A 22841-nucleotide genomic window follows, 5' to 3' on the forward strand; every position below is an offset into this window, starting at 1 on the left:
TTCTTGGCGTACGGACTTTATTACATATTTGGGGGTCCGCATTACTAAGTCGGCTGGTTCCTTATTTAAATCCAACTTTCTACCGCTTTGGAATAAAATCTGTGACGATTTAAACAGATGGTCAAAACTGGAGATTTCCTGGCTTGGCCGTATTGTCTCTTTCAAAATGAATTCCCTCCCCAAATTGCTTTCTCTCTATCGGACTTTGCCCATAGCTTTGCCTTCTGGATTTTTTCGCACGATGCAAACCAGACTGTCTAAATTTTTTTGGCTCCACAAACGGCCCCGGCTTCCGTATCATATTTTACAGCGCTCTAAATTACTTGGTGGTTTGGGTATTCCTAATCTCAGGCTCTATTATCTTGCCTCCAACCTGGCTCAATCCCTTCTTCTCTTTTCAGATCCATCTAGGGTGGCCTGGGTGGACCATGAATCCTTGTTTACTTCCCCATTTTTGTTACGAGATCTTCTGTGGCTTCCTAAGAATTCTAGACCTCCACTGCCGGATGCCTTACCCACGACCTCGCTCTGGTTGGCAGTGTGGGACAAACATAAATCCATGTTGCGGTTTCCTGATCACCTTCTCGGGCATGCCCCATTGTCTTCGTTGAAACCCGTTATCCCTCATGTCCACTTAGATAATTGGATACGTTGTGGTGTCACTTCGGTATCCCACTTGCTCTCCGGGGGTCGTCTACGTTCTTTCCAGGACCTGCAGAGTACTTTTTCCCTGCCCAGTCGTGATTTCTTTAAGTATCTACAGGTTCGGCACGTCCTTTCGCAGCATCTGAGGGACCTCCCTGCCTCCTGTCCTGACTCCCCGATCGTTCGGCTTTGCCTGAAAGCCCCTTGTGTTCCGGGGGCCATCTCGGTTTGTTATACTGCTCTATTGGGTCACGGGTCTGATGACAAACTTCCATTTATGCTACAGTGGGAGAGGGAACTTGGCAGGGAATATGATGTTCACACTTGGTATCATGCCCTCTCCTCGTTTCAGGGGGTCTCAAAGAATGCTACTCACTTCGAAACCAATAGGAAGGTTCTCTTTCGGTGGTATTATGTTCCTTCCAGGCTAGCTAAAATGTTCCCCTCCTCCTCCCCATTGTGCTGGAGACAGTGCGGGGAAGTGGGCTCCATGCTCCATGTATGGTGGGGCTGTCCTGTGCTTAAACCCTACTGGACGGCTGTTTTTCATCTCATAGTGGAATTGTTGCATATTCCAATAGCGGCCGAGGTGGAGATTGCGTTGTTAGATATGTTTCCCCCGTCATTAGCCTCCCCATTGCGAAAACTACTGGGTCATGTCTTGATCGCAGCCAAGGTTTGCATTGCGCGTAAGTGGAAGGACCCACTCCCTCCCACGATTCAGGACGTCTTGTATGCGCTTACTACAACCCGTACTTATGAACAGATGGCGCATTCCGCCTCTAACACTCCACACATTTTCCATGACACTTGGGCGGCCTGGGATGAGTATTATACTGCTACATTCTGCCCTATGCCTAGTGGTTATATCCTGAAAGATTTGCGGACTGTTTGGTATCGGAAGGCGACTCTGGCATCTTGATTACCTTTGGGCTTCTTCTCTTTCTTCTACTGCTTTCTTCTTCTCGCTCTTTCCTCATTCCTTTTTTTTTTTTTTTTTTTTTTTTTCTCTCCTTCCTCCCCCATCCCCTCCCCATCCCTCCCCCATCCCTCCCCCATCCCTCCCCCGTCCCTTCCCCTTCCCTCCCCCGTCCCTTCCCCTTCCCTGTTCCTAAAAATGTAAAATCCGAGATCTGTGTGACATATTGTATACATGTTATACCCATATGATATTTCTACATTGTTTTTCCGCACTGTATGGTGGTATACTTGTAGTAATGTCCAATTGTAATGCGCATTTTTTTTTTCTGTTGTTTTTCTTTATGTATTTACTCCTATGCATTACATGGAGGATACTTGTGTTATTTTTATGTCTGATCTCAATAAAAATTCAGTTTAAAAAAAAAAAAGGCTCGTACATAAAATGAGAATGCTTGGGCTGGGGGAGAATGTGTGTATGTGGGTAAGTAACTGGCTCAGTGATAGGAAACAGAGGGTGGTTATTAATGGTACATACTCTGAGTGGGTGACTGTTGCTAGTGGGGTACCACAGGGGTCAGTTTTGGGTCCTATTCTTTTTAATATATTTATTAATGACCTTGTAGAGGGATTGCATAGTAAAGTATCAATCTTTGCAGACGATACTAAGCTCTGTAACGTGGTTAACACAATAGAGGACAGCGCACGATTACAAATGGATCTGCATAGGTTGGAGGCTTGGGCTGGGATGTGGCAGATGAGGTTCAACACAGATAAATGTAAGGTTATGCACATGGGGAAGAAAAATCCAGGCTGGGAATATGTATTAAATGGGAAAACACTGGGGACGACTGACATGGAAAAGGACTTAGGAGTTTTAGTTAACAGTAAATTTACCTGTAGCGACCAGTGTCAGGCAGCTGCTGCTAAGGCAAATAAAATCATGGGGTGCATCAAAAGGGGCATAGATGCCCACGACAAGGAAATAATTCTACCCCTGTACAAGTCACTAGTCAGACCACACATGGAATACTGTGTACAGTACTGGGCACCAGTGTACAAGAAAGATATAGTGGAGCTGGAGAGGGTTCAAAGACGGGCAACCAGAGTAATAAGGGGAATGGGAGGACTACAGTACCCAGAAAGATTATCAGAATTGGGGTTATTTAGTTTGGAAAAAAGACGGCTTAGGGGGGACTTAATAACTATGTATAAATATATAAGGGGACAGTACAGAGATCACTCCCAGGACCTATTTATACCCAGGACTGTATCTATAACAAGGGGACATCCTCTACGGCTGGAGGAAAGAAGGTTTCTACACCAGCACAGACGGGGGTTCTTTACAGTAAGAGCGGTGAGATTATGGAACTCTCTGCCAGAGGAAGTGGTGATGGTAAACTCAATAAAAGAGTTCAAAAGGAGCCTGGACGTGTTTCTTGAAAGCAATAATATTACAAGTTATGGATATTAGATTAATAGGGACAGAACGTTGATCCAGGGATTTATTCTGATTGCCATATTTGGAGTCGGGAAGGAATTTTCCCCCTGGTATGGGGCAATTGGCATCTGCTTCATAAGGGTTTTTTGCCTTCCTCTGGATCAACACAGTAGGGACACAATATGTATATAGGTTGAACTTGATGGACTTTGGTCTTTTTTCAACCTTATGAACTATGTTACTATGTTACTATGTTACTGTGCCGGCAGTCGACCGTCGGGTGGCTGACATGCAAAAACATTGGAGTTCTCTTCGTACCGTCCTCTCCAGTGCCCAGCATCGCTGTAAGCGGGCTGCTGATGCCAAACGATCGTCTCCCCCGGATTACAAAGTGGGTGACAGGGTATGGTTGTCGACTCGCAACATCCGCTTGCGCCAACCGTCCAGGTCCTTGGGTCCACGTTTCATTGGGCCCTTTCGCATCCGTAAACGTCTTAACGACGTGTCCGTGTCCCTTGACCTCCCTCCTACTATGCCTTACGTCTCCAACCAGCACTCCTTTCCTTTCCAGCCTCTCGCTCCGCTTGTCGTCCATGGCCATGACGAGTATGTTGTCGATCGAATCATCGATTCCCGTCGGGTACGGAATGTACTCCAGTACCTTGTTGCCTGGAAAGGGTACGGTCCTGAAGAGCGGACGTGGGTGCCTGCTCGCTTCGTTCACGCTCCCCGTTGCGTCGCTCGCTTTCATGCGCTTTGCCCTCTTCGTCCCGCTCCGTCGCGCTCGGTGCGCGCTCCTGGACGGGTGGTACTGTCACGCGCGCCGCCGCTGCGGCTCCCTCTCTGGCTGCTCACGCCGGCTCCCCCACCTCCGTCCCACACGCGCGCCAGAGAGGGAGCCAACCATTACACCAACAGAGACTTTGATAACATTGCATTCTACATACATGCAACATTAATATGAAGTTGGTCCCCCTTTGCAGCTATAAAAGCTTCTAATAATATTTTGGAGTGTTTCTGTATGAATTTTTGGCCATTCATCCAGTAGAGCATTTGTGAGGTCAAGTACTGACCAATCGTCCCCTTCATAATACCAGGACATTTTGGACAATGCTATGCTCCCAAATTTGTGGGAATATTTTGGGGAAGGACCTTTTCTGTTCCAGTATGACTGTGCCCCAGTGCACAAAGCAAGTTGCATAAGAACACCTTTGAGATGATTTGGCCTGATGATTATAAGACGGGCTTTCTTTTCTAACCTTCAGTACCTGACCTCACAAGTACTTTTTTGCTGAATCGGTACAAATTCCCACATACACGCTCCAACAGACTTCTCAGAACAGTGGAGTAGTGTAGGTATCACAATCAACTGCACAAACAGTTGTTTGCAAATATAAAAAGCAAGGGACCACACAGACACTGCATCATTCAGGAAAGAGGCACACATTAACTCCTGGGGATGTATGTACTTTGGTCCAAGAGGTCCAAATTTAATTTAAATTTGCTTTAGTTTAACATGCCATTGGAACACAACAATAATGGTTGCTTTTAAAGGGCCTCTCTGTGCTTATGAAGATATTTAATTAAAAATCAGCCATTCCCAGCTACAATATACTTTATCGAGGCATTCAGCAAACACCAAAAACCCACCCGAGGATTCACTGATCTCTCCAGGGAGAGCGACCACAAGCTCTATAGCCTCTCGCAAGAAGGTGGCACCCACTCAACAATTAACAAGTCCCCTGCAGGTTGACTACAATTAAAGCATTGAACCATGCCACTCAGTGAAGCCCAGTTTACTAATCACAATGTGTAAAATATATTTTAAAGAATGGTTAAAAAAGATGTGGTAACTTGTACCTGTAAACAATGTAGTTCCAACTTGTAAACAATATAGTTCCAACAAAATGTAAAAAATAGTCCAAAAATATAAAAAAGTTTGTTTTTATTTGCAAATTCTAAAAGCCAATAATCCCGACATGGAAAGAGTTTAAATACTAGCACTTGAAATACCCACAGGGTGTCTATTTTTAAAAAAAAATGTATGGGTAATTTGAATTGGGCGGGTTCAAAGATGTACCAAATATATTTTGGTGGCAGGATGAGCAGATGTCAAAATTCCAAATTAAAAAATACACACATCCCAAATGTGTCCCTTTAGTCCTCAAACAACCCGGCATGCATGGTTGGTATTACAGTACCCAGGAGATGTTGCTGGCTATATATTGTGGTATTGTTTGGCTTTAAGTGGTGGTTTCACATTGCAGGAAAATGTTGCTAAGAATTAGGGCTGCAACTAACGATTATTTTCATAATCGATTAGTTGGCCGATTATTTTTTCGATTAATCGATTAATCGGATAAAAAAAATGAATGTACATTTTTCATTTATTTAAAATAATGTAATAAACAAATTATATTAAATACAAACAGCATAATAAAAAAACTTTGATAAAATGCATTTCTTGCCTTTATTTCGCAACCAGCCCCCCCCAATTTATGCACGTTTGAGCCCAGGCTTGCCACGCTGCCTCCCACATATGCCACTCCACACTGCCTCCCACATATGCCACTCCACGCTGCCTCCCACATATGCCACTCCACGCTGCCTCCCACATATGCCACGCTGCCTCCCACATATGTCACTCCACTCTACCCCCACATATGCCACTGTGCCTGATACACCTTATACCCCGATACACCACTTCATCCTCCCCAGACATACCACTCCATCCTCCCCAGACATGCCACACTGCCCTCCCCACATATGCCACTCCACTCTACCCCCAGATATGCCACTGTGGCCCCAGATCTGCCTTATACACCCTGATACACCACTCTGTCCTCCCCAGACATGCCACACTGCCCTCCCCACATATGCCTTATATACCCTATATGCCTTATACCCCCAGATATGTCACTCCGTCCTCCCCCAGATATGCCTTATACCCCCCAGATATCTCATAGTCCTCTCATAGAGTCACAGACCATACTTTTATAAATAAGTACTGGGTTAATCTTCACTGCCCCCAGGATTTAGATTCCCCTTAGTTTGCCCCCCTTTATCTCTAACTGCACCTTAAGTTAACTTTAATAAATTAATAAAATTAACCCTCAGTCCTCATCATTAAATTAACCCTAAACACCCCATTAACCATAACTGCCCCTAAATTAACCCTAAAGACCCCATCAACCACAGCATCCCCTAAATTAACCCTAAAGACCACATGAACCACAACAGCCCCTAAATTAACCCTAAACATACCATTAACCAAAACTGCCTCAAATTAACCCCAAACACCCCATTAACCACAGCTGCTCCTAAATTAACCCTAAACACACCATTAACCATAGCTGCCCCTAAATTAACCCTAAACACCCTATTAACCATAGCTGCCCCTAAATTAACCCTAAACACCCTATTAACCATAACTGTCCCTAAATTAACCCTAAACACCCCATTAACCATAACTGCCCCTAAATTAACCCTAAACACCCCATTAACCATAACTGCCCCTAAATTAACTCCCAAATATTAATTTTATACTTACAGTTAGATGAGTGTCACAGCCATGTGGTTCTGGCCTTCTGGGAGAAGGAAGGGGGCGGGGCCAGTTGTCACAGTGATTACAGGGAGGGACTGTAAGTAGGAGCTGCTGCTGTGAGTCACTGAAACGGATTATATAATGAGGGGTATTTTCAGAGCGTTTGCTCTGAAAAAACCCTCATTTAATAATCGATAAAAATCGATTCAACTAATCGATAATGAAATTCGTTGGCAACGATTTTCATTATCGATTATTATCGATTTTATCGATTAGTTGTTGCAGCCCTACTAAGAATGCCTGCTCTTTTTTCTTGCCCTATATAATAACCATTTCTTTAATTTGAAGTATTTCTTTTCTTGGCAAATAGTTATGTTCCTCACATTCTTTAAACATTTTACAAACTTGGTCACTAGGAATGCAGAAGAGATGAAATATTTCTGTCTTGGATCTTCATTTGAAAACTGATCTTGCAATATTTCTCCATTGAACAGTATGCACTGTACAGGTCCAAGTTCTCCTTCTGTAGTGAAATATTCATTGCTGAAAGAAATGCAAGACCCAATTAAGTATACACTTAGGATAGTGCAATATATAAATATTTTTCCATATATTTCCGTAGCTAAGAGGCACAAACAGCTAAACTTAATCAGTTACTAGATTTGAATACTCTTCTTCATTTAACTTCCAGATTGGCCTGAATTTTTTCCATGCTGCCCTAGAAAAGTGACAAAATGTTGTCTTGATATTATCTTATACAACATTTTAGATATTCTGCATCTCTTGACAACTAGTCATAGAGTGCTGCACAGACAAATCCCCAAACTGCTTCTTCAATCTCTTTGATACACTTTCACATTTTGCTAATATTGCAGATTGCCCATCAGATGTAAAAACAACTGTTTGCTACTGGGTATTTTATTCTTCAAATTTTACAATAAATTAATAATGAGTGCAGCTATATTTTCTGAATTACAGCAGCCAGATATTTCTGTTAAGCTCCAAAACTCTAAACAACTGATGAGCAATGAATCAAGGGCATTTGAGTCCATGTTGGCTTTGTTTTTGTTGAATAAATCATAACACAGTGTAATATGTCATGTGTTGTTCATCTGAGATTTTCAGACTTGCAAAGGAACAGATGATTGTTATTATACCCTGATATGTAAAACCATAGAATTTAAAAAGGGTGCTGTCGGGACGCGCTGGAATCGTAGAGTAGGGTGGCGCGCTAGGAGCCCAACAGGTATTCGTGGGAGTCCAAAAGGTAAGGGCCAAAGGCAAAAGCGAACGTCAGGTAGGCAAGCCAGGATCAGGACAGGTGGCAGAGGTGCAAAATGGGTAACGAGCCAGGTCAGGATAGGAGAGATACAAAAAGTCCAGTAAACAACCCAATGTCGGATACCAGGAAGTACTTTAAGCAGAGTAGGTAGATCGCAGGAGGAATTGGGACTGAGTAGAACAAAACCAGCTCAATAACTAAGCACCTAATGAAGGGTGTGCAAGGTTCTTATAGGGCTGTCAGGTAAAGCCCCTCCTTCCAGCTCCAGTGTGATCCTGCCTCCTCCATACTACACTATGCAATCCCCTAAGGGAGTGCCAGCCTCTTTCCCTGCCTTCCCAGCATCTACCAATGCTGCAGCGGCTACGGATGTCAGGACACGCCCCCTCCCGTCACTAACACAGCATGGGTGTATATGTGTAATTGTGTGTGAACATGGATGTGTATGTGTGTGAGCATTGATGTGTATGTTTGTTTGAGCATGGATGTGAGCATAAATATGCAAGTGTTTGTATGTATGAGCATGTATGTGTAAGTGTGTATGAGAGCATGGATGTGTATGTGTGAGCATGAATGTGTAAGTGTATGGCAGCATAGAAGTGTGTGTTTGAGCATGACTGTGTTTCTGTGAAGTATTTCTGTGTGAGCATGTATGTCTATGTGTAAGTGTGTATGAGCATCTATGTGTAAATGTTAATATTTGAGCATGTATGTGTAATTGTGTGTGAGCATAGATGTGTATGAGCATGGATGTGTATGACCATTGATGTGGATGTGTAAGTATCTGTGAGCATAAACGTGAAAGTATTTGTGTGTGTGTGCATGGATATGGATGTGTAAGTTTGTGTGAACATGGATGTGTGAGCATGAATGTGTACATGTTTGAATGTGTGAGCATGAATGTGTATGTGGAAGCATAGAAGTCTATGTGTGTGGATGTGAGCATGTGTGTGTGTGAGAGTATATGTTAACATAAGTCTGTAGGGTGTAAGTATGTCCACGTGCATGCTTGTTGGCATGAGTAAGTCTGTGCAAATGTGATATTGTGTGCCAGTATTTCAGGCACGTACCTCTTGGCTTTCTCCTGCACATCCACAGAAGTGGAGGCACAGGTATGCGTCGGGTGCCAATCCTCTCCACATCTGCTCTGGATGCCAACCACTTCTTCCCTTTCTTTGCCCCTCGCCGGCTTGCAGGCAGCTGACATCAGCACTAGCATACTGGCATGACTGCCAGCAGAAGGAGTGGTGCTTCAGTTCACTGAGGCAGCATCTCCTTTTATCAATTGCCCTTCTAGTATGCATGTGGGCACAGCTATAGATGTCATGCCTGGGAACCATATAAAAAAAACAGTCCTTTATGCTGGCACTAGGATCTACTGTTTCTTAGTGTGTGTACCTCCTGAGTTCCCCATGCTAGAATATATGGACAAAAGTATTGGGACACCTGACCATTACACCAACAGGGACATTATCTATCCTCTACCAAACTTTACAGTTGACACAATGTAACGTTTTCCTGGCACCGCCAAACCCAGACTCCCCAATCAGACTGCCAAACAAAGAAGCTCGGAGAACCGCAGAACTTTTTTACTGGTCCATAGTCCGGTGGTGGCATACTTTTATACCAATCAATCCTATGCTTGGTGATTTGAGGCTTGCATGCATCTGCTTGGCCATTCCATGAAACCCATTCCATGAAGCACAGTTTTTGTGCTGATATTAATACGAGTGGAAGTTTAGAACTCTTCAGCGATGGGATTGGCAGAGAGTTGGCAACTTGTAAGCACCATGCGTCTCAGCTCAGTGACTTTATGTGGTCTTCTGCTTCATGACTGAGTTGCTGCTGTTCTTAAATGCTTCCACTTTCCAATAATACCACTTACTGTTGACCAGGAATTAAATGTCATGAACTGACTTATTGCAAAGGTGGCATCCTGTCACAGTACTGATCTTGAATTCGCTGAGCTCTTCAAAACAACCCATTTTTTTCACTTTTGTAAATGCAGACCAAGTGGCTGGGTGCTTGATTCTATACACCTGTGGTAATAGGTCTGATTGAAACACTTGATTTCAGAAATTAAGAGTGTGTCCCAATACTTTTCCATATAGTGTACCTAGTTTCCTGTACTCCTGATTTGTTGATCCCTGTCTGTCTCCTGGATTTCATAGATCGCTTTCTATACCCTTTTAATGTTATGATGTGCCAAATTGAAGAAATGTCAGACATCTGTGGAATTCCTGGTTTTTGTTAACGCCACAGGGTCTGCAGAAATGCCCTAGACACATACTATAAAACAGAGAGCAAGAGAGATGTGCAACGTTTCCTCAGTTTGGCTTACTTCTACAGTTACTTCCTCTGCAGCTTATCTAAAGTCGTGCAACCATTTACACCCTTGACCAAGAAGAAAAGAATTTTTTCGCACTCTTAAACACTTGTTTACCTCCCATTCTGGTGTTTCTTGATCCCATGAAAAAGTTCTTAGTAAAGGTACATGCCTCAGAGACCGCAGTTGGAGCTGTATTGTCTCAAAGCCAAGTAGAAAAGGACATTTTACATCCTGTTGCCTTCTGTTGAAACCAACTTACATCTCCTGAGAGAAACTATGATGTGGGTAATCGAGAGCTGCTTGCTATAAAACTTGCGCTCAGTGGAGTGGAGACAACACCCGGAAGGTGTCCTGGTCTACACTGATCATAGAAACCTAGAGTACCTCAGTTCAACACGACGAGTAAAACCTGACAAGCCCGCTGGGCTTTGTTTTTCTGCTGCTTCGACCTGCATATCACCTATTATCCAAAATATTGTCTTAATATTGCTACCTGAAACTTAATCTTTCTAAAACTGAACTCGTCATCTTCCCTCCTTCCATCTCTCTCTCCACTACCTGAATTCTCTATCATCATTAACAACATGACTATATCTCCTACTAACCAGGCCTGATGCATTGGGGTCATCCTTGACTCAAACCTCTCCTTTATCGCTCACCAGATCCTGCCGCTTGCACCTAAAAAAACATCTCCCGCATCCGCCCATTCCTCACCCAAGAATCCAGAAAAACTCTGGTTAATTCGCCTATTATTTCCCGTCTTGACTACTGCAACACTTCTGGTTGGCATTCCACTGTCTCCACTCTCTCCTCTGCAGTCTGTCCTAAATGCTGCTCTTTATTACCTTTAGAATTAAATTTTAAATTCTGGTACTAACATATAAGGCCCTCCATAATACTGCTACCCCATACATTTCTGCCCTCATAAGCAGTGGCGTCTCCAGCTTTCATATTTAGGGGGGCACATGGGGGGCCAGGGACCAAAGTAGGGGGGCCGATTATAAAACGCTACATATACACTATATACCGCATTGGCTCGGATATAGGCCGCCCCCGTATATAGGCCGCACCCTAAAAGTTTGGTGCTTTTTTAAAGAAAAAGGTTTTTTCTTTAAAAAAGCACCAAAAAAACATGCTGCCACTCTGTCTCCCCCCCGAGATATGCTGCCATTGTCCTCCCCCCCGAGATATGCTGCCACTGTCCTCCTCCTCCCCCCCGAGATATGCTGCCACTGTCCTCCCCCCCGAGATATGCTGCCACTGTCCTCCTCCTCCCCCCCCGAGATATGCTGCCACTCTGCCCCCCCCCCGACTTACCAGAGGAGACTCCGGGTGTCTTGCGGGGCCGGCGGGGGACATCTACGCAATACGCGTACACAACTTACGGTGCCGGCACTCAGCTGATGTGCCGGCACCGGAAGTTGTATATGCGTATTGCGTAGATGTTCCCCGCCGGCCCCGCAAGACACCCGGGAGTCTCCTCTGGTAAGTCTTGGGGGCAGAGGTAAAACTCATCGTGCGGACGGTCACCGGCTGCAGCGATGAGGTTAAACAACCTCCGCAGCCGGTGACCATCCGCACGATGAGCTTAGACAACCTCCCGTGCCGGCACCCCCCCCGTGGAAAGTGCTGGCAGGGGAGGCTGTCTGAGCGTATCGGGGAGTGGGATGCAGGTCCCCTGCACCGCTGCGGGGGATCTGTATCCTAACCCTGCCCGGCACTAGTCCCCGAATATAGGCCGCACCCCCACTTTAAAGACTTAAAGTGGGGGGAAAAAGTGCGGCCTACATTCAAGCCAATACGGTATATATATATATATATATATATATACACACACATTAGACGTGCATTTTTAACTACATAATATGTACTTAGTTATTTTTCATTCTTTATTATTAGCCCGTGCTGCAAATATATATATATATAAATATTAGACCCTGCTGCAGATATATAGAAATATTACACCCTGCTTCCGATATATATTAATATTAACCCCTGCTGCGGATATATACTTATATTATACCCTGCTGCCGATATACATAAAAATTATATCCTGCTGCCGATATATATTAATATTAGCCCCTACTGCCGATATATATTAGTCCCTGCAGCCAATATATTCAAATATTAGCCCCTGCAGCCAATATATATTAATATTAGCCCCTGCAGCCAATATATATTAATATTAGCCCCTGCTGCCGATATATATATAAATATTAGCCCCTGCTGCCAATATGAATATAAATACTAGACCCTGCTGCCAATAAATATTATTAGCCCCTGCTGCCAATATATGTTAATATTAGCTCCTGCTGCCAATATAATATATATATATATATAATTAGCCCCTGCTGCCGATATATATTAATATTATCACCAGCTGGTGATATATATTAATATTAGACCCTGCTGCCAATACATAAATAAATATTAGCCCCTGCTGCCAATTTATATAAATATTAGACCCTGTTGCCAATATATTTTATAGTGAAAAAATTTGGCCCAAGCATTTGCTTGGGCCCCGCTCAACGCTCCCTTGCATGCAACCACTCCCAACGCTACTACACCAAAAAAAATAAATTGCCACACTGATTGCAGATCAGGGGAAGACTTGGAGAGTCAGTCCTGCACCGAAAGGTCCTCTCCTCTCCATTCACTAAACCATACCGCTCTTTTACTTACACCCTGTAGTTCAGGTATAGATCAAATAAACAACACATGGAAACAGCACACGCAACTGAATGAGATTAAAAAAAAAACTTGTATTTGCAGGTATACATAAATAATGTATGGAAACATAGCATTGCAGGTATAAACCAACAGAACACACAAACCCAGCATTGCAGGTATAGATCAACTGGAAATCACATGTACACTCAGCACTGAAGGTATAGATCAAATATACAACACATGGAAACAGCACTCCAGGTATTGATCAACTGAATAAGACATACAAATCCTATATTTGCAGGCAAACATAAATAATGTATGGAAACATAGCCAATACAGATCAACAGAATAACACAAAACCCAGCTTTGCAGGTATATATCAATTGGAAATTACATATAAACTCTGCATTAAAAGGTATAAACCCACCTAAATTACAGGCATAGATCACTGGTCGCACACCCCAAAGCCAACCCTGGCGTCCACATTGCCCACATAGAACCTGTCCAGCACCTAAATTACACATACATAGGATGTGCCATCTTTGTCGCCAAACAGCCCAGCATGAGTCAACATTGTCCCCAAACAGCTGAACGTCCGCCATGTTTGTCCCATAAACACACTACCTGTGCCATCTTTTTCCCCAGTGCTTAAACACCCTGCTTATACCATCTTTGCTTTTTTGACAAATCAATAATACACCTATGATTCACACAAACCCTTTTACAGTCACTCACTTATTCACTTTCGTTCAATCATTTATTCTTTCACACAAATTATTTACACATAATCATTAATGCATCCCCACATTAATCCATTAATTCTCTCTCCCATTCTGACTCTTTATTTCAATATTCTTGTCACCCTCCATTCTCCCTATCTACCCCCTCTCCCTCCCTATCTACCCCCTCTCCCTCCCTATCTAGGGAATTTAGAGTTTACTTCTTCGAATTTAGAGTTTGTATGACCCTGCAGGGCAGGGGAGGGCTGGCAGCCTAATGCCTGGGGGGCAAGTCTAATCAACTGGCCCATTGCGCCATCAAAGCGGCTGTGAGAGACATTGAAAGTGGCCGCCGTGCGGCAGTCACTCCACCAGCGCCTAATGAAATTAAAGCGGACGGCGTGCACGCACCGCGCCGCGCATTGGCCGTGCCTCAGCTCTTCATCCCACCCCTTTTAAGACGTGGGACAAGATCACAGCCATTGGGTCTTACTGCCGCATGATGCAGGGGCGTACCTTGAGTATTTGGCACCTGTGGCAGATCCTGTATGTGGCACCCCCACACACACACACTTTAAAACTGCATAGTTTCTATGGTTAGGCAAACATTGACAGGGGTACAGCATAATTGTCACCAAAATTAGACAAAAAAATCAATAACAATATATATATATATATATATACATATATATGTATATATATACATATACATATATATAACAACAATCACAATCCTATCATGCTCAGGTTCTAGCATGTGCTGGCTGACTAAGCATGATAGGAGTGTGATTGCTGTTTGCAATTATATATATATATTAATACTGTTATTGAATTATTCTGTCCAATAAAAGTGTTAACACACCAAAGTTGGACCAAAAAAATAATTGATGGCAGCAATCACACTCCTATCATGCCTAGGCAGCCACTACATGCTGGAATATGGGCATGAAAGGAATGTGATTACAGCCTCCCTATGCCATGCTATCCCCCCACACTTACACATCCATGCTATCTAAAACCCTCATTCACAAACATTCAGCATAACACCCATCACTCTCACACACTCACTAATCCACTCTCCCTGAATCTTGTCCTACCTTTCCTCTGTCACTGTCACTTTTCCTCCTCCTCTTCGTTCTTCCTCTTCTTCTTCTGGTCCTGTCCTTCCGGTGCACTGAGCGCTGAAGACGGTGGATGTGGCTTCAGTGTTGTGTGCTGGGAATTGACATCAAGTCCCGACGCACAACCACAGTTGCCACGCGCATCGTTTCTGGAGGTGGACCACCCGACCCCCCCACCAGGTACTATACTGGCATGACGGCCGCATTCAATCCCGCTCGCAGCCGCTTAGTTTTGAACTTTGCGGCTGCGTTGAATGCTCGTCTGCCGGCCCTCCATCCGGCCCACCGGCGTTTCAACTGGGCGGGCACAGCATGATGTAGGGGGGCCATGGCCCCCTCTGCCGACGCCACTGCTCATAAGCAAATACTTTCCTACACGATCCTTACAATCTTCCCATGGGCTAAGGCTCGCCTCCTCACTTATAACCTCTTCCTTTTCCGGTCTACAAGATTTCACTCAGGCTTCTCCATATCTTAGAAATCAACTTCCACTGAACCTTCAGCATTCACCCTCCCTCTCAACATTAAAGAAACATCTCACAACTCACTTCTTCAGAGAAGCATACCATCTTAGCTGCTAGAACTACCGCTCACCCTTTCTCTATGCCTTATGATTGTCACCCCATTCCCTCAAGATTGTAGAGCAGGGCTCTCTCCACCTAATGTAATGGTTTGTCTAAGTCTGTCAATTCTCGTCTTGCCACACCCTTTGAATATATGTATTGTATTAAGTGCTGCGTAAATTGTTGGCGCTATATAAATAAAAGATAATAATATCAGTAATGCACAACATCCTCCTCCATCTCCTGGTTCTCTTACCTTTTATTTTTGAAAAACACTAATCAATATTCATTTACCAAACAAATATCAAGTCAAGCTTTGGACAAAGCTGTTGGCGATGAATCACAAAGGTCATAGAAATCGTTGTCCAGAAAATCAATGATGGAAAAATGGATGTTGTATAAATGTCTATTTTCTTGTGTTTAGTTGTTTTATGTAATGCAGAGGCATTTATGACTAGCTTGATCTGCCTCTCTCACCACAAGGCACAAGGGCAAGCGGCCTCTGCTCTGGTCCAAATTCTTTTAACAGGCCCCATCAGAATTCAGCCAGCCCGCTTGTTAAACATTGCGTTACATGACGCAGCCTGGCAGCTCAAATATGAAGACAAGCTCCAGGCAATATGTTTTGACACTGGGTAGGATTGGGTGTATTAATGCATGTATTGTGTGTATTAATAAAAATTGGCAGGGTGACCACTCAGCTTAATTTGCCCCTTGGGTCAGAAGGTGTCTGCCCTCCCCTGGCACACTTAACAAAACAACATTTCTTCTTGAGATTTTATTCCCACCCAAATCAAGAAATTCCCCATCAAATCAAAGATGGTAACAAAGATTGATAACAACACAGTATGTAGCTTCATTCCATGCATTGTGTTGTAGCTTTACTTCTCACAGCTTCCTCGCGGCATTGTCCAGCAAACCACTAGCCTGTAAAAATAGAAAGGTTTCACGTTATAGCAGATGAAGGATAAAAGCAACATACAAATGTATCACATGGCTATCTGTAATATGATATATATATTTTTTTTTAAAGGGCTATGAATAAATTTAGTATCTTTCCTAGATTTTATGTCCAATTTGCACAAATAATATTTTATTTCTCTTTTTTTTTGGTGGGGTGGTTTGGTCCATCTTATCATAGTGTGTAATTTACGGACATGTTTATTTTTATATTTAACTCACCAACATCTTCAAACTCCACAAAACCACGTTTTTGTGGTAATTTGAGTATAATATGTGACTGATGAGGCAAACAGAACACATTCTGTATATATGGGCAATGTGCCAAATGAAGTAGTGTACATAAAGTCAGTATAAGAATGCAAACGAGCAATAAGAGCGTATTTAAAGTGTGACTTTGAGGCTTTACTGACAGAGCAGCCATAGATTAGCTTGACTGATCAGCTTTTGGAGAAGGTCATTAACCTGGGGTTAACATTATGTGTGCTTGTCTATTGTCGTGATTTAGTTGATGGTCATATTTAATGGATCTATGGAGAAACCCAGGTCATTCCAAAGGGTTCACATACTTTTTCTGGTGAATATATTATATATATATATATATATATACATACATATATACACACACACACACACACACACACACACACACCTTTAAAGCAGATCCATAATGAATGTTTGTGCTGAACTTACTTGATTGTAGCCATATGTTGTTACAGTGTAATTTGCCAAGTTTAACGAGAAAGCTGTATTTATTTTTTTTGTAATAAATTCCATTCTTGCAGGGTACATACTGATCATGAAAGTGGCCCCTCTGTTTTAAACTAGAAAATAATATGCACCCAATGTGGCCACCCATTATATCCATGGGTAATTTCCTAGAACCCAAAAATAGATGACAATGCAAAAAATTTTACCCACTAAGTGGCAAAACAGATCTTCATATTTAATATGGACACTTTTAGGCAATTCCTCCATCTATAATAAATATATTTATTTATAAAAATATATAATTGACACATTCTTATTGACAAATCAAACTCTTTCTTGAGAAAAGGGATTCTTGTTTCCAAACCACTTTGATAAGCACCACTTTGTAAAGACAATTACAAAATATTGCTCTTCCAAATCCTTAATTAATTTACTAGAATTCATCACATAGGATTTATTGAATAAAACAATTTACATGTTTTTACATAGTAAAAATAGAATCATACAAGACAAATAGTTAATAAAAATATTAAAAATAAACAAGAAATATACAAACAGTACAAAGACAAATACTACACACATGTTTTGGAGAAACACAAAGTCATATCCAGGTTTTTAGATGTCATCATCTATCAGCCCCTTGTTGTTGAATCGTTCAGAGATTACCAGACGTACATCATCCTATACAAACAGAGGAGTGTGTGAGAGTAGTTCAAGAACATTGGACATTACATTTGCATACACGTTCAGGGCAAGAGGTCTATTTGTAGAAACACATGCACACGTAAAAACAAAGGAGACATGGCTAGCTTAAATATAAGACAAGACAGAGGACCAATAAAGCCTTTGGGTCTTATAGCAGATTACACTTCTTACACTATACCATCTCTTCTGCCAAAACAGTAGTGTTGTTATTAACTAATCAATACTTGGAAATCTAACCCATGCCACATATGTTCTATAGTTTATTTCCCCCTCTGTCCTTATCCCTTTATACACTCCTCTTGTTCCTCTACTCCATATCATAGTGGGTGTCTCTCTGCTTTTTTAACAGCTACTGCTCCATCCCATACTTCTCTATCTATCTGGAACTCTATACAACTGGACACTTGTAAAACGTCGTCTCTCCATAACTTTAAAAGCAAACTTAAGCAGACCAGCAACTTCCAAACTTTGACTTGATGTTTACCCCTGTAAATTGCACTCCCCCCCCCCAATCGATTGTATATGTATGTCTGTCCACTCCCTAATACTAGTTAGAGGGTAACCCCTATGGGACAGGGAAATACATTTCCTAATGTAGATAGACTACTGCACTTATTATCCCCCAGTTTTATTAATACTGTAAATTATGAAAAGCGTCAGTAACTATATTTGGTCCCAATGTGGTCCTCCATTTGTATTAACACATTAGTCTTCTTACCGCCAGTGTCAATTCCTCCAGGATTGGCAGTAGATTGAGGAGGGTACGGTCTTCTTTGCTACCTGTCCAGCTCTTTAATGGAAGTCGGTTGGCAATCTCATAAGAGATCAGAAATATTTTTGAAACAATTAACCAAAATGCAAGCGGGGGATCACAGTGTATTTGGGGATCTGGGTAGTCCCCACAATTTACCGAACTGTGATGTAAACAAGGGGCAGACTCACTTGGGAAGGGAAGTTATAAGGGGCTGTGTCCAGGGCAACAGTCTTGGCCAGGTCTCTCTGGATGATTTTAAGGTCCTTGGCATAGTGTCCTGAGACACAGACGCAACGGTTCTGAAACAGACGGTGCCTGTAAGCAAGACCAAATCGGTTAATTAAATGGATTTTTACAGGAAACTCGTACATTCCCACTTGAGTTTACCTAAGCTACAGCTTGTTTACCACATTAATAGCTAGACCACTAAGCTTGCTCCACACATTGATACCCAAGCCGCAAATGCACACAGCAGAGATTAATGCTTTTAATTTTTTGGATTGGCGGGGAGATCCTCACTCATCAACAGAAGCCAGCATTAGTTGTACTAAGCTGAAAGATTCTGTGTACCAATATGTGAGCATCAATACAGTATTGTGAATAAAATATCTTCCCTTCAAAGCAGACACTGATACCATTCGATGTAGGTAGAGTTCCCAGGAGGGTCTGTACAGATCCTGATATCCTGCCACCCCTTAGCTGGCTAATTTTAGAAAAATAATACCTGATCACAATATCATCGGCAACAGTGACATCAAGTTAGAATAGCGGAGAATATGTTTTCCGTAACAAAAAATAAAAATGTATTGGTGTAATGCAGCATTTTGATGTATATTAATGTGTACCTGGGGGATATTTTTCTACCTAGTGACGCATACCCATTGAGTCCTTCAGTTTTTGTCCATTTTTTTTTTTTTTTTTAGCATTTATGAATATTATGAAAGTATGTATAAGAATATGGGTTGAAAGCAAAAGTCCGAACAGGCCTTTAATAAATTGTTAAAATTGCCAAACGCAATTTTGAGTGCGTGAAAAGCCTATGTTTTAAGACTTAGATAACAGCCGTACTTGAACAGCTTCTTTTGTGGATCCAAGATTTCCAGGATTTTTTCAGCATACACTTTCTTTGCGGTTGTAAAAACAAAAATCTATAGGAAAATAGAAAAATTGCAGGGAATTAAATGTCGAGGAGAGCAAAGAAGACATCTAACAGACATGAAATCAGAATAAACCACATTACTAGCCGCTTGAATGACGAAAACAAACACCTTGTCATTTATGAAGTTGCACAGCAGGACACTGTGGTCTCTAGACAATGGTAGGGAATACAAAGGCAGGATTGTCCAGGTTGGGCACAGAGGGACAGTCCTAGACTATAGTGTGATCAGCAGGAGAAAGCCTATCCAGTGTTAGTTATACAAAGACTTTGTGAAGTTTGTTATTCTTACCTCATACACCTTACAAAGTGCCTCAAGGAATTCTCTGGCATAAGGACGCAGTTTCACATATACCTTTAAGAGAGAAAAATATTGAGAGCACAAATGCGTTTATCCCTCCCCAATTTATTTAGTTGATAGAAAATAAATGCTTCTAAGCAATAGTCTCCATATCAAAAGGTTACAGTTGTCAAAACATGAGATACAGCCACTAGAGGGTAGTATACTGCGGAATAAGGTGCTTCAAATAAGCTTTTTTCTTTTTTGGATCGGCTGCGATTCTTTTATATGTAAAGCAAGGAAAAAAAATGGAAAGTGGGATCAAATTCTGGAAATAACCCCCCCTCCCCCCAAAAAACAAAAACACGTCTATGACTGACTAATGGAATCATTTGTAGGCATTTTAAAAGGCATATGGACAGAATACATGTTGCTTTGCTATACCTCTGATGATGGCACACAAAAAACAGCGTCTTTTGAATATAGAGTAAACAAAACTCTTGAATGGCATATTGTTTCGGAATGGGAGTTTAAAGAGGATGAAAAAAATGTTTTTGTTTTTTGCTTAAATACTATGTTTTCTGCTATTATTACTATGTTTGTTTATAACAAACCTTGTAATAAGTATCTTGAAATGGGACAAGGAATGTATAGTCAGCATCCGGATATGGAAGAAGTGAGCTGGTTAGCAGGATCTTTTCCTGCAGAGAAGAAACACATGAAGTCACCTTAACATCACATAAGTGAAAGGGATCGTTAGGAAGCTCAGTTATGTGTACAGACACTCTTCAGCCAAAGACTGGGGGACATCAATATAATCATATTACAAAAAATTAAAAATTTAAAAAGTACGACTTTTCCTTTAGTGAATTTGCTAGTGAATTGTCCAATATTAAGGACCAGCATTGCTAACTCATGAAATAGGAGGAGCGCATCCACAACTCCTGTATGTGTTATGTACTGTAGTAAATTAAAGCAACAAGCCTTTCTACAAGATATTTATCTGTGAATTATTTTATTCCCCTTCCTCCTCTAGCCTTTGACACATTTGCTGCTGAGGTCAACATAGGTCAGCATGCCAAGGGATACCCTTCCCTGCCTTAAAGCGTGATTAAAGGCACTACAACCGAAGACATGACATATCTGATTATACCGGGTCCAAGACGAGTGTATTCTCTGGGGAGCTGCGAGTCTTAAAAGGTATCTCCTTCAATCGCTGATGATTATCATATGAAACGGAGGGGAGACCACAGATGAGTTTAGATCTGGTGAGCAATAAAAAAAAGAAAAAGTATTTACTAGAGACAATGTCCTTGTAAATAATACATATAAAATTCCATACCATTGGTTGATGATCGAAAGATACATATCATTATACTTGTTAACCTACAACTCTCTATACAGCACTTTAGGATATACTCAAGGAGAGAATTATTTTCCATTGGACTCCCCATTTAAACAGAACTCCATTAACAGGCAACTTAATGGGAAAAATAAAATAAAAATAATTTTAAAACAAACTCACGGCTTACAACCCTCCTCAAGAACATCTTCTGGGAGATGACTAAAATATGGTTGGTCTACTCTACGGCTTCCTTTACGAGTCCGGGGACTGCAAAAACCTAAAAGTAAAACCAATCAGATTAATTGTGAGGATGATACAAGTGAAAGTACTAAATCCAGAATGGGATGTAATGTTAAAATAATAAGGGGTATTTCTAAATTACAATAAAAATTGGCACAAAATAACACAGTGTGTGTACAGTAATACACATTCAATACTCTGTCCATTTGGTGAACTTCTTTTATTCCTGAAGATACACCACACTGACAAAAACATTTTATAAAGGGAGGTTAAAAAAACCAATATGGTTTTTTTAACCTCCCTTTATAAAATGTTTTTGTCAGCTCTGTCAGTTACCAATCTGTAACCTTTAGCCGTAGCCATCTTATTCTTGTCCCCTGGCGAGCCCACACTTTCACAACTCGAATGCATACACTTACCCAGGCCCTTGACCTGAGGTGGCGTGAAGCTGAAAACACTGCTTAGAATAGCCCCTTCCTCACAGCCGGATTCATCCACCTGGAAGTGAACCCGCACAGATCGTTCTTTGAATGGGGTTTCCAGCACTGTAAAAAAATAAACTTGATTGAGTGTTAAAGGAACTTAAAATGAACATGTATCTTCCGAAAGGCACACTCCAACAGTTTCTGGCACATGGTAGATAAGTGATCTTTCAGGTTTTTTGATGTCCTCCTTGGGGGATTCTACAGAAATCCCTCATATGCATTTACCCCGTCCCCACTTCATCTTCAGTCGAACTCTTCTCCCGCACAGAACATGAACTCATGACACACAATATACGGTACTTACAGCCTGTCCGCTCCACAGCTATAATTGTTTTAATTACATTACAATATTACAGCTTTACCCATATCCAATTACCTTCATCTTCTGAAGAATCCATACAGTCATTGATCAGACACATGGCGGTCTTCTTCAGCAAAGGTGTCCTAAGTCCATCCCTCGGAGATTTGGGCTGCAACTGTTTAAAGAATTTATTATGTAATTTTATATATATCTGCTTAGAACAGGGGTTCTCAAACTGCGGCCCTCCAGCTGCTGCAGGACTACATCTCCCATACTCCTCAGCCAGCCCCTTAGCTGAAGGAGCATTATGGGAGATGTAGTCCTGCAGCAGCTGGAGGGCCGCAGTTTGAGAACCCCTGGCTTAGAACCATTTATCTGCAAACCCCATCAACAGTATTTTAGGCCAATTGCTTTCAAGTTGTTCAAAGAAATGTGGCTTGATGTTTGTTAACATTAATTGAAAATGCTATTCCATCCTTCATTTTCCTACTTTAAAAAAAACACAAACGGACCTTTCGCTGTCCTCTGCCTCCACACTGTGGGCTTACAGCATAGTTGCACTCGTTGATCTTCTTTGGTGTTTGTGTCTCCTTTGGAGGGCGAGCAGGAATCTTACGAGATCGCAGAATCATTTTCGGTTAAGAACCGAGTCAAAAAGAACGGAAAGACCTA

Source organism: Sceloporus occidentalis, unplaced genomic scaffold (assembly GCF_023333645.1).
Source record: "Sceloporus occidentalis isolate IW3139 unplaced genomic scaffold, rSceOcc1.0.p SCAF_45, whole genome shotgun sequence".
NCBI classification, from domain to species: domain Eukaryota; kingdom Metazoa; phylum Chordata; class Lepidosauria; order Squamata; family Phrynosomatidae; genus Sceloporus; species Sceloporus occidentalis.